The 13,049-nt window shown below is 35.2% G+C and overlaps 1 pseudogene; it reads right to left on the reverse strand.

Moving 5' to 3' along the window:
• Positions 1-10,079: 10,079 nt before the first annotated feature.
• On the reverse strand, positions 10,080-10,198 carry LOC141420187 (U6atac minor spliceosomal RNA; annotated as a pseudogene).
• Between the last annotated feature and the right edge of the window lie 2,851 nt (positions 10,199-13,049).

Genomic DNA, 13,049 nt, shown 5'->3' on the forward strand with positions numbered 1-13,049 from the left:
CAAGGTAAGAAAAGGTTCATTATTATATTTTTATGAGAACTGAATTTTTCATTTAATTAACAGATTAAGTTATTCCTTGTTTCCAACAGGCTGTGTTCTCAATAAAACCAAATATTATGACAATTGCCAAGTTTATTAGATAGTTTATTGTGTAAAGGCTAAAAGTCTATTTTACTGAGAAATCCCTCTTACTAGTTTCTGCTTCAAGCCAAGGCTTTGGGTAGAACAATACCTTTGTCATTTTCATTTGGCACCTCTGTAATACTTATGGTAAATGATACCCCAAAGCATGACAATCTATCACCGTTGGATGTATTTGGGGACTCCTCCCCCACTTCAATTACCACAGCAAGAGAATCATTGAAGAAAAGGCACAGCATGGAAACTCACTGTATCTCCTCACCCAGCAGGACATGGTGGCTGAGAATGAGGGCTCCCACCCTAGAAAAACTTGGGTTCTTATTCCAATCCCATCATAGCCAGGTTACCTCTTTTGCTCCTCAGCTCAGCTTCTTGTTTACCTGTCTATATTCTGGAAAACTGCATAACATCTCCATATCTTTATTTCCTCAGCTAAAAAATAGGGGTGTTAATAATAGCATCTAGCCATGAAGTTGTGGTGAGGAGGGATAGGGTGCTTGGAACATAGATGTTAGCTTTTATTAATTTTCCATTGTCCAAGATCAGAGCAGAGGGAATATTTTGTGACTATTGAAAACAGAAATCTGCTCTGCCAATTATGAAACAAATCAGAAATTTATACGTCACATGCATGTACAAGAGAGAGAAGGAGAACAGCAGGTTATTTGTGGCATAGCCACAACAAGGCTATGAGAACTGGCTCATACAGATGCTCACCATAATCTGTGTCTGCATGGCTCCTAAGAGCTTTCTGGCCAAGCAACATCCACATACTTATAGTTAGATCATCTGTGTTTCTGAGAAGGGTCCCATATAATCAGCCTGTTTCTCTTACTCTAGGACACTCTCCGTGGAGAGTCAAATTTGTTAGGGAGATTACTAACTATAGATACATTGGTAGAAGACATGGGAAGGGGTCATTAATGGCCAGATAGAAAACAGGGTGACTGCAAGATCTTTAAGATACCTCGTTATAACCTGGGCTATCAAGAGCCTCTTGGATATATTTTTTTAATTTGGTTTAAGATAAAAATGCCTGCTTTGTTTAGAGAACAGAAGCCAGTAGACTTATTATATATAAATGCCATCTGAACATGAAATGGGCCCTGAAAGGAATTTATCTATTCCTAACTCAGGGTGAAGAGAAAGGGAAGAAAGGGGATCAGGAAAACAGGTAAGAAAGAAAAAAGATAAGGAAGGTATAGAGGAGAGAAGAGAAGGAAATAGACATGTATACTGTAGAAGTATTGAAAAGCCTGAACACAAAAATGGAACCAAGAAGTCACAGCTGAAGAGTGTGCTGGGAAGCACACTCAACTTTATAACAGGAAAGCACCTGAGATTTCATTTAATGAAACTGTTCCATTAGAGATGGGGAAACAGGCCTACCTGCTCATGTTCACATTGCAGTTGGTTGAAGAGCTGGCTCAGGAATGTTGCCACCTACACCTTATCTAGAGGTCTAGAAGTTTTTGCCCCTTCTTAGGTGCACATTTTTTGTTGGAAATGAGAAGTATTTTCCTCCTAGAATCCCTTCATCAAATTTCAGCTACATTCACGTCACTTTCTGACTTAGTAGTGAAGGCTTCATTCCACTTTGTGGTTTATAAGTGAAATATCATTCCTTGAGTATAGGTATAGTTCAGTAGGGGGGCAAAAGGTAGAGAATGGCTCCATGTAAACCCTAGAAATAATAGTGAAGGATGTCCTGCTGATCTGAGAGAAGCAAAGAAAACCTTGGATTTTCTACAACTTTATCAGAATGCATTGAAAATGAAAATCGTGATATCTCCTAAGAAAATATTGGTGCTTTCTAGTTTTATTAAAGGGAAACTTCATCTTTCTTGGCATTCATGCTGGTGCCATGGAGTGATGATTTGTTTCACTGATACCCAGTGACCTAGGAGAAGAGAGAGATAAAGCTCCTTTCAAAGTCACCTAGAAGGGTTCCCTTGAGATGAAGATGGAAGGAAACTAGTGATTTTTTAAATCATTGAAAATAATTTCACAATGTAGACAAAAGAAAATATATTAATGCACTGACTTTAAATTCCCATACCCTCATTGTATCCATAAATACATTTCTCCAATGAGTTTACTGATCACCCATCTTATTTCCAAATCCCCATCTTACACTAATGAATAATCCAGACCAGCACAGAACAGCCCCTTCATGTGGTTTTGGCCTTAGCCCCTGCAGCTTTAGTTCATCTTTATGAATTTTAGAACTATCTTGCAGTAAAAACAAGATCACTATCAATTTGTTTGATGTCCCTTGCAAGCTGCAATAGGACATTATTAATTCTCTCCCAAGACCTTTCCCCTCACACCAAGAGATATAAACAGTTATTCTAAACCATTTACTGTGTTTTGACATTCTTTTCAGAATAATTACCCTAACCCATCCACAAGAGCAAAGAAGGACATAAAAGATAAGACTGCTAGGGTTTAAGTTAGATATCAGTTAAAATATCCAGCACTTGTCAAAAATAATATTTAGAAAAAAGAATTCCCAGAAAATATTTTTATACTGCTTTCTACAAGACTGGAAAGGTCAATGGAGCAGACCCCAAGCTGAGCAGTAGATAGAGTAGAGAGGTAGACATGCAGTTGTATATAAAGAAAAGAATGTAATGTATCAAATTTCTTTTTCTTTTGATGAAACATTAAGAACAAGCTTATCAAAGATAAGCTGGCACTGAGTTTGAAACCAAATGGTAGAATTCATTAAAAACTTCACTGTGAGAGCCCCTCCTAGGCTCCATAGTAGTTAGCACTGATTGGTGAGCAGAGCCAGTTACTCACTGGGGAGAGGCCATGGAACTTAAACACTAGTAATCAAGAACTGTGCTTTTTACTAGGGATCATGTGAAATTGGGGTCAGGTGAAGCTCAGGAATTGGCTGTGTGGTCACCTGTTAAAAGATACAACCCACCCTCCCCACTAGCCCTAAGGGGTATATTGAGCAGCAGAGATTTTGTGTAGGAGGAGTGCCCTTCAGCATTGGAAAAGAATCTAACAGTTTTGCTATTGTTGTTGTTCTTCTTCTTCATTAATTTCTCATTCAAGTTTCTGAAGTTTGTCCTGTGGATATACTGTCATTGAAGAGTATTTGATCTTTCTTCCTTTAATAAACAGATTTTCAAAAATATATAGTACTTTTAGAGGACACTCTCATGGATTGAACTGTGTTCCCCAGAAAAGTATATTCAAACTCTAACTCCTGAAATTTGTGAATGTGACTTTATTTGGAAACAGGGTTTTTACAGATGGAATCAAGTTAAAATGAGGTCAGGTTAGATTTGGCTGAATTGGAGATTGGAGTAATGCTTCTACAAACCAAGGAATGCCAAGATTTGCTGGCAGTTACTAGAAGCCAGAAGAGGCAAGGAAGGATAGACTCCCTATAGTCTTCGGAGAAATCATTAGTGGACTTGCTAACACCTTGATTTCAGTTTCTAATCTCTGGAATTGTGATAATAAATTCTCATTGTTTTTCATCCATGAAGTGGGTGATAATTTATTCTTATGACTTTATTAGCATATAATAGCTGTGCAGGGGATACATGTGATATGTGATATTTACATATGTGCTTGCAATCTATCTTAGTTAGATTTACCCCTGCCATGGAACAAAGTTACTCTTCCATTGGACAATCCTTTATCTCTTCTGTTTATTTTAAGAATGGATCACTAATACTAGTCCATTTTTGAAGGTTACCTTCAAATGGGTAATCATAACCATTTTTCAAGAACATTAGGGAGAAGTTTTAGTTATGTTATGTTGTTTGTGCATAACAAGCCATCTATAGGTATCCACTGCTCATTCAAGCTAAAGTATTTGCTGTTTGCTCAATGAATTATGTTAGCCCCTTGATTTTTCATTTCCATGTTGGTCTTATTCTTTAGATCCCTAATCATTACATTCCTTCTTTGCTCACTTTGGAATAACATTAGAAACAATTCCTAGAAATTACTTCTCTACATGGGGTCAATAGCAAAATTACCCTTTAGTCCTCTGAAACAGATCTTCAGTGACACAAGAAACCCAAACATCTATTATTTCCTTTAAAAATTTCTCTATTCATTAACACCAAGTAGCTCTTATTGCTATCCCAATTTGCATTCTGTATTACTGTTGATAAAATTATGTGCTTATGTCTTTCAGGCATTGCAACTAAAAATTAGAAAGCAATATTTAATATATCACTTTCCAGCCAAGAGACTCTGGAATTTTGTGAGAATAATCTGGTTATCCTGCTATCTGAAATGCATTTAAATATACATATAAACATATGTATACACCAACTTATTTTTATATTGTAGTCAATATGCTAGCATTATAATTTAATACAACTTTTTTTGTATCAGGAAAACAAAGCACTTGAATTACTCAGTTAGCTGCCTTAGTCAATGACTTTACTGAGTATGAGAATTTGCCCCATTCTGCCTGTGATGTGTATGTTCTTATGTAATGTGGATGTGATATATGAAGTTTTAACTGATGACTTTCATCATGCACCTATAACATTATTCTATAGATCTGTAATTCATGAAGTCCCCCAAGGTTATACTTTATCCAACATATCTCCTCCACCTGCTTGCCTGGAATTCTTTACAATCCCTACCATTTTGATTATTCTTCAAGATTAGATAGCCAACACAAGGCATGAATCCAAAGTCTCCTATTAAAAAGAACATGTTACCAGAGTGAAGAAGAGAGAATCTGGAGTATATTTGCTCTAGTCTTTTCTTAGTCACACGTAAACATTAATTCATTTATGAGACATTCAATACCTTGGACTCCAGAGAGAACTTCTTTTGTGTGAAAGATGAAGTACAGGAATGTAGGAAGAGGTGGAACCCAGTCCCTAGCACATCCTAGATAATGATGTTGAGATTAAATATGAAGGGATTCTGAATAATGAACCAACAATATGTCAGCTTGAATAGCCTACAAGAATACTCCATTTCTACCTAACCATATACAGAATATCCCTATCCTCTAGAGTTACATGGTGAGCCATAAGCCTGAAGTTACATCTACAGAACTATATTTCATAGACCATTACAAAATAATATAATGATCAAGAGCTTTGTCTTTTACAGTGAGACAGATACAAATTTGAATCCTGTGCCCACTATTTACTGGATGTGTGAGCTAGGGAAATTCAGTTGATCCTTCTAAATGTTCCTTTTTTCATCTGTAGACTGTGGATGATGAAACTTCCCTAATAAAGTTACTATGAGTATTAAATGACCTAATGCTTAACACACTGTCTTGAACATAATAATAAATAAATAAATACTAGCTATTATTAATGAACCCGATTCAGGAAAATTTGTAATTGTTCCTGATGGTCAGTCACTGAACAGCAGATCAAAAGGTTGATTAATTGATGCAGTTTAGCATTTGAGAAGTCTGGGGTAATCTTACTATAATTATTTGTGGGCCAGTTATACCACCTTACAAATCAAATAAGGTGTTTTGTGGTCTAAATCATTATTTTCAAATGTAACTACTAGCAATTAAGGAGTTAAAGTATGGAAGACCAAAAAGATGACAAGATTTCAGACGATTCCAGCAAATACATTTAGCTAGTTATACTTAGGGAGGGAAGCTATGTGGAGTAACCCCAAATTTTTACTGTGTTTACATTCTTTTGCCTTCAACAATTTAAGGGTGTCCTACATGATTCTGAGGTAGCCTGGCTTCCAGATGGTTGGACATCCTCCGTTCCTAGCTCTCCTCTACAGACTTAGAAATATTGTGAACATTTCTTCTTCTTGAGGTAAATGACCTCTAGGTCTGAAATCTCAGGAGGCTCTAGGAAAAGCAAAGCTGGATGTCAAAGTGTTTGTTATTCAAAATCAAGAATTTCAATCATGAAGATAAAACTTTACCATGTGCACATCCAGAGGAAGGTGCCAGCACAGGGAAAGGAAAGGTCTAGAGGGCTTGGACAGGAGACTGCAAGTATTTGAAGGGTTCATGAGTGGAAGAAATAAAGGACCAGTTCTGTTTTATATTAACAGGACTAGAGCTTGGGAGATAGATTTGATAAGTTGGAATTGTTCCAAAATGCAGTAAGTTCCTCACAGATGAAGACACCTAAACAGAAACTCAATGAACAATTCTTAGGGAACGTGGGGAGAGAATTCCCTCTTTTGGAAGATATGACTGGATAACAGTTAATTGTCCTCCCACTTCTGAGATGGTATCTAATGGGTCTATATCAGGCAAGAAAATCTTTATTATTTCATTATTTCAGAAGGCTTCCCTTAGGTTATAAATCCACTTAGGGGTAATTCTGCACCAAAAAAAACTAGTGAGAGTAATAACTTCAATCTTTTTACATCCATTAAGGCATAGTTATTCCTTCTAGTTTAAATTACTTTTTAAAATAAGTAAACAGTCTATCACTAGTACTGGAATTATATATAAAGAGTGTATGCTATTTACAGATATGTGCAGTAGGAGGAAGAAATATATGTCTTAATAAAATTACAGCTCATAAATTTCAACATTAAAAACCATGATTTAATTTTATAATCCATCCTTATGAAGTCTGTGAAGATTTGTAAGCCTTTGCGTAATGAGGATCTATGGTATAATGGTCATGGTACTCTGAGGATACAGGGGCAATGTACCTTGAAAAACATTTGAAAATTCACTTAATTATATCAAGCCCCATGACAAGAATTTATGAATGCACATGTCAAATACTAGAGGTGTAACTTGGAATCACACATCATCAGCTGGGTGGCAGAAAAAAAGCTAAGTTGCTCTTCTCTCATCAACTGGATTGTCTCAGTTTAACTCAAGTTTTGGCTTTCTCAAGGAATAAACCTACTGTGTAGTACTATTTCAGCTCAATCAAATTCTGTAATTCTGAATACTGAATCCTTCTAACATTTGCCAAGCTAGTAGACATGTTGGAAACATTTCTGTGGAGACCCATTGCAGACAATAGGGATTCTGCTGCTCATCCAAGCAAAGAGGATGGGTCCAACAGCATCCTAGGCTTCCCACACACTGCTGTTTGCACCTAAGGTGTTATAAACTGAATACTAATTATGTTTTTACACTTGTAATTAGATGGTTTATTCATACTGTTGTAATGTATTTTTCATTTCCAAATTTGGTTTCACAGTTGTTGCTTTCCAGGTTATTGCCTGAACTTTGGTAGCATCATTGGTAACTTCCCACAGTTTCCACTATTGCTCTATGCATTCTTGTTGAATGAACAAACTCTTCAGAATCCCATCACTCTGGTTTATTTTAATAGCCTCCTAAACTGGTCTTGTATCTTCTATCCTTGATAACTTACAGTCTATCTTCAACACAGTTTCCAGAAGAGTTCTGTTAAAATGAAAATGAGATCATGGCCTTTCTCTATACAGATTCTTCCAGGAGCTACCATTTCATACACGATGGAAGCCAAAGTCCTGCATAACACCTGATCTACAGGGTCCTCGACAGCCTTGATCCTCCAATTCTCTGACTCTTTTCTTATTACCATCCCCTCACTTTCCCTACCCCCAATCAACTATCTTCCTCACTTCTCCAAGCCTAGAATTTTCTTGCCTTAGAAGTTTTGCAACTGGTGAAACTTTTGCAGTGCAGGAAATTCTCTCCTCCTACATATCAGCATGTCCCTTGTGTCTTTTCTTGGTCTTTTCTCAAATATCATCTTACTACCCTATACTTGAAATTATAGCCCCTTTCTCCATTATCTTGCTATTTTTTTATCCTTAAGCATAAACATGACTTTAAAAAATACAAAAATGTAATTGGAAAACTATAAAATGATAGTGAAATAAATCAAAAACCTAAGTAAATGAAGAAACATCCATGTTCATGAATGAGAAAATTATGCATAGCAAAGATGTCAATGATCACCATATTGATAGATAAATTTAATACAAGTCCTATCAAAATTCTAGCAGGATCAATTTTAAGATACAGACAGTTTGATTATAAAATATATATGGAAAGGTAAAGGAACTGCAATAACCAAAAATAAAGAAGAAAGTTGGAGGAATAATTCTTCTTGATTTTAAGACTTATTTTAATACCACAGTACTTGAGAAAGTTTAGTATTGGCTAAGAGACAAACACATGGATCTGTGGAACAAAATAGAGAACTCAGAACTAGACCTACACAAGTATGACTAACTGACTATTAACAAATGTACAAAAACAACTCTGGAGAAAATGTAGACTTCAACAATTGGGGCTAGAGAAATTAAACAGTCACATGCAGAAAAAGACTCTCTAAAACTTTATACCATATATAAAATTAACTCAAGACAGATAATAGATTTAAGTTTAAAACATAAAACCATAAAATTGTGTGGATAAAATAAGAGAAAATTTTCCTGACATAGGGTTAAGAAGTCAGTTCATAGATATAACATCAAAAACATAATTTTGAAAAGAAAAAAAAACAAATGAGACAGCAATAAAATTAAAAACCTTTGCTCTATCAAGAAAATAAGGGCTGAGTGTAGTGGCATACACCTCTAATCTGTTACTCAGGAGGCAGAGGCCAGGAAGATCATCAGTTTTAGGCCAGCCCTGACAAAGTTAGTGAGATTCTATGTCTAAAACAAAATACAAACCAAGGGGTTGGGGGCATAGCTCAAGTGGTAGAGACCTTGTGAAACAAGTGCAAGTTCTTGGGTTCAATCTCCAGTACTGAAAAAAATGAAAAGACAAAACACAGCCTGAGAAAAATATTTGTGAATCACATATATACAAATAAATTATATCTAGAATATATAAATAATTCTTAAAATTCAACACAAAGGAAAAACAATCCAATTTTATAAAGAGAAACAGACTTGAACTGAAACTTCACAAAAGAGGATATAAACAAATCAGCACATGAAAAGATGCTCAACACCAGATCACTTATTAGGGAGGTGCAAGTCAAAACCTTAGTGAAAATTACTACATGCCTGTTTAGAATGGCTAAAATTAAAAAAAGACAGCACCAATTGCTGGCAAGGATGTAGTGTATTAATACTTGTCACTCATTGCTGAAGACAGTGACATTGCTTGTCACTCACTTTGGAAGACAGTTTGGTAATTTCTTACAAATTTAAACATACACTCACCATATGACCCAATAATGCCACTCTTGGGTATTTACTCAAGTAAATGGAAAATTATGTTCACAGAAAATTTGTATGTGGATGTTTATATCAGCTTTATTCATAATTGCCAAAAACTGGAAGCAACAAAAATATCACTCAATATTTGAATGGATAAGCAAAATTGGATGGAATACTACTCAATGATAAAAGAGAAAGAATTAGCAGTTCACAGAATCATACAGATGGGAATTAAAAAAAATTTCACCTTCCATTACCTTCTCTTGCCCTCCTCCCCCGACTAGTCCCCTTACAGACTCATACTTTAATATTTGTTTTTATTTTGTCTCTAATAGTTTTGTTATATTTTAATTAGCACATATTAATAATATGATGGGTTTCACTGTGCTAATTCCACACATGTGCATGGTGTACTTTGAACAAGTTCACTTGTTCCGTTGTATTACCATTCTTCCTCCTCCTCCTTTCTTTTTTATAGTATTTGTTGGGTTTCTTTATACTGCCTTTGAACACATACATGTAGCATATTTTGATCGTTTTTCCCCCTCAGTCACCTTTCCCTTCCTTCCTCTCCTCCCATTGATCGGCCCTCAGACGGTCCCCCTTTCACACTCATAGCTTATTATTCTTTCCCTTCTAGTCCATCTGTATTTGCTACATTTTAAATCAGAGTGTGACTTGGGCATGACATTTCCATACATGTCTTGTTAAGTAATAGTTTTATAATACACCTAGAAAGTTTATACTTTTATTTCTCTAAACATCCTTATCATCAGCATCATCATTGTCATCATTTTTACCTAGCTTCCACAAGTGAGAAAAAAATGATGTTCAGATACCAGGAAGTATGTGGGAATTCCTTAACTGTATGTGTGTTGTCAGGTCTTTTCCATCCTTGTAAAGGGGAGTGCTAGTCTTTTCTCCTTTCATACAGCATAGTAAATACATTTTGTTAAGCAAAAAGAATCCAGGTCAGAAGGACTACATATTGCACAATTACAGTTGTGGGAAATTTTGAGAAAGGGCAAAACTCAGAGCTATAAAACATTCAGTGATGGTCTGGAGTAAGGATGGGAGGAAATCTTGGCTACAAATACATGATAGAGCTCTTCTCTCTTGTGTAGATACATATAAGTAAGGATTTTTAAAATCCGTAGAACTGTACACTATAAAGATTGAACTTTACTACATGCAGATTTTAAAAATTCAAACAAGATGTCAGGCAAACTAAGAAGGAATGCAAACTGACAAATGAATTTAATTATATGACAGATGCATGATATATAATCTCACAGAAATGGGGGGGGATAGCTGACCTAAGAAATTTTGACAATAGTAATTTTAAATATTGTAAAACTAAAGAAAAATACTGTATATTGTTTACTTTATCTGGTAAATTTGGTTCTCTTAGGGCTACACTTAGTGATTCTGAAACTATGATGTGATAAAAATCTGCAATCCCAGTCAAATCATGAGAAAGCATCTGACAAATTCAAGCAAGCAATATTATGAAAAATAGGTCACGCAAATGGGAGGTCACATACAACAGAGGGAGGGTAAAAGAAGGAAGTGAATATGTTTGAATGAATATAGAATTTTTTAAAGCTGCTGTTATCACCATAACAAGGGGAATAAGGTAGAAAGGAAAAAAATACAAAGAATGAACCAATTTGGAAATTCAGATTATAATACATATGTACATGGAAATATCACAAGGAAACTCCCCATATAGCTATCTTAAACAAACAAAAACATCATTTTGTTTTTTACAAAATTGGAGAACAGGAGGAGAGGACAGATCCTATCTTGGGGGTGGTACCAGTGGGAAGGGGTAGGAGGTGGGGAGAAGGTGTGGGAGGGTGAATATGGTACAAATAACTGTTAAACTATTCCAGAAATAGGGGGGAGGAAATAAAAGAGAATGGTGGAGGGGGTGAAATCATATATGATATATTTGATATATTATAAGAACTTTTGTAAATGTCACAATGTACTTCCAGTACAATAATAATTATAAAAGAAATATTCCACAAGTGACTGACTAATATTCTTCAAAACTCTCAAGCACACATAAGACCAAGAAAGATGGAGAATTGTCACAGATTAGGGGATATGGAGTAAATACAACTAACTTCAACATGGTATTTGGATTGGCTCCTGGAAGAAAAAGCATTAATAGAAAAACTAATGAAGTCTGAATAAAAAATAGTCATACTAAGGTTAACTTCTCCTTTTGCTGTAGCTTCATTAAGGTATAATTGACATGATGTTCTGATATATGTACACATTGTGATGTGATTAAATAAAGTTAATATATTCTAACACTTCAGGACATTGTGCTGAGAACACTTGAGATCTACACTATTAGTAATTTTCAAGTGTAAAATACATTATTAGTAACTATCATCATCATGATTTTTATTTCCAGAAATTCAATCTGTCTAACTGAAACTTTGCACCCTTTGATGAAAATTTCCCCAATTTTCCTCCAACCCATCCCTTGGAAACCACCACTCTACTCTCTGCTTCCATGAGTTCAACATTTTTAGATTCCATATATATGTTACACCATGTAGTAGTTGACTGTTTCTGTCTGGCTTATTTCACTTAACATAATATCCTCCAGGTTCAACCATGTTGTTGCAAATGATAGTATTTCACCTTTTTCTTTTATGGATGAATAAGTACTCTTCCACTGAATCTATGTGTGCCGTATTTTCTCTATACACTCATCTGTTGATGGACACTTGGGTTTATTTCATATTTTGGCTACTTTGAATAATGTTGCAATGAACACAGATGTGTGGGTGTCTCTTCAACATATTGATTTTATTTTTTACTATGAATACCCACATGTAGAATTACTGAGTCTTATGGTAGTTCTATTTTCAATTGTTTTCTGTAGTAACTGGATCAACTTATATTTCTACCAGCAGTGTACAATGGTTCATTTTACTTCACATCTTCAATGCTTGCTATGTATTATGTTTTTTGATGACAGTCATGCTAACAGGTGTGAGGTAATATCTCATTGTGTTTTAATTTGCATTTCTCTGATGATTAGTGGCGGTGAAATTTTTTTCATATACTTGTTCTCTATTTGTATCTCTTCTTTTGTGAAGCATCTGTTTAGGTCTTTTGCTCATGTTTAAATTAGGTTATTTGACCATAAGAAAGGGACTAAGGTAGAAAGAAGAAAATCGGAGGAGAACCAAATAGGGTTATAATACATATAAACATGGAAGTGCCACAAGGAAACTCCCCCTGTAGCTATCTTAAACAAACAAAAATGTCATTTTTTCTTCTTCTTCTTTTGTTATACAAAATTGGAGAATATGAGGGCAGAACAGGGGGTTGGTACCAGTGGGAGGAAGGAGGAAGAAGGGAAATGGCATGGGATGGTGAATATGGTGCAAATACTGTGTACACATGCATGTAAATGGAGAAATGATATCTGTTGAAATTATTCCAGGAATGGAGGGAAGGAGGTATGAAGGAGAATAGTGAAGTGATGCATTCAAGTATGATATATTTGATATATTGTAAGAATTTTCATAAATGCCACAATGTACTCCCACCTAGCACAACAATACAAAATAAATTAGGTTATTTGTTTTCTTGGTATTGAGTTGTTTGATTTCCTTCTATATTTTAGATATTAATTCCTTACTGGATGGATACTTTTGCCAAAATTTTCTCCCATTTCCTCAGGTCTTCTCTTCATTTCATTGATTGTTTCACTTCCTTTGCTGTGCAGTTTTTTTGTTTGTTTGTTTGATGCAATCTCA

The sequence above is a fragment of the Castor canadensis genome, chromosome X (assembly GCF_047511655.1).
Source record: "Castor canadensis chromosome X, mCasCan1.hap1v2, whole genome shotgun sequence".
NCBI lineage: Eukaryota > Metazoa > Chordata > Mammalia > Rodentia > Castoridae > Castor > Castor canadensis.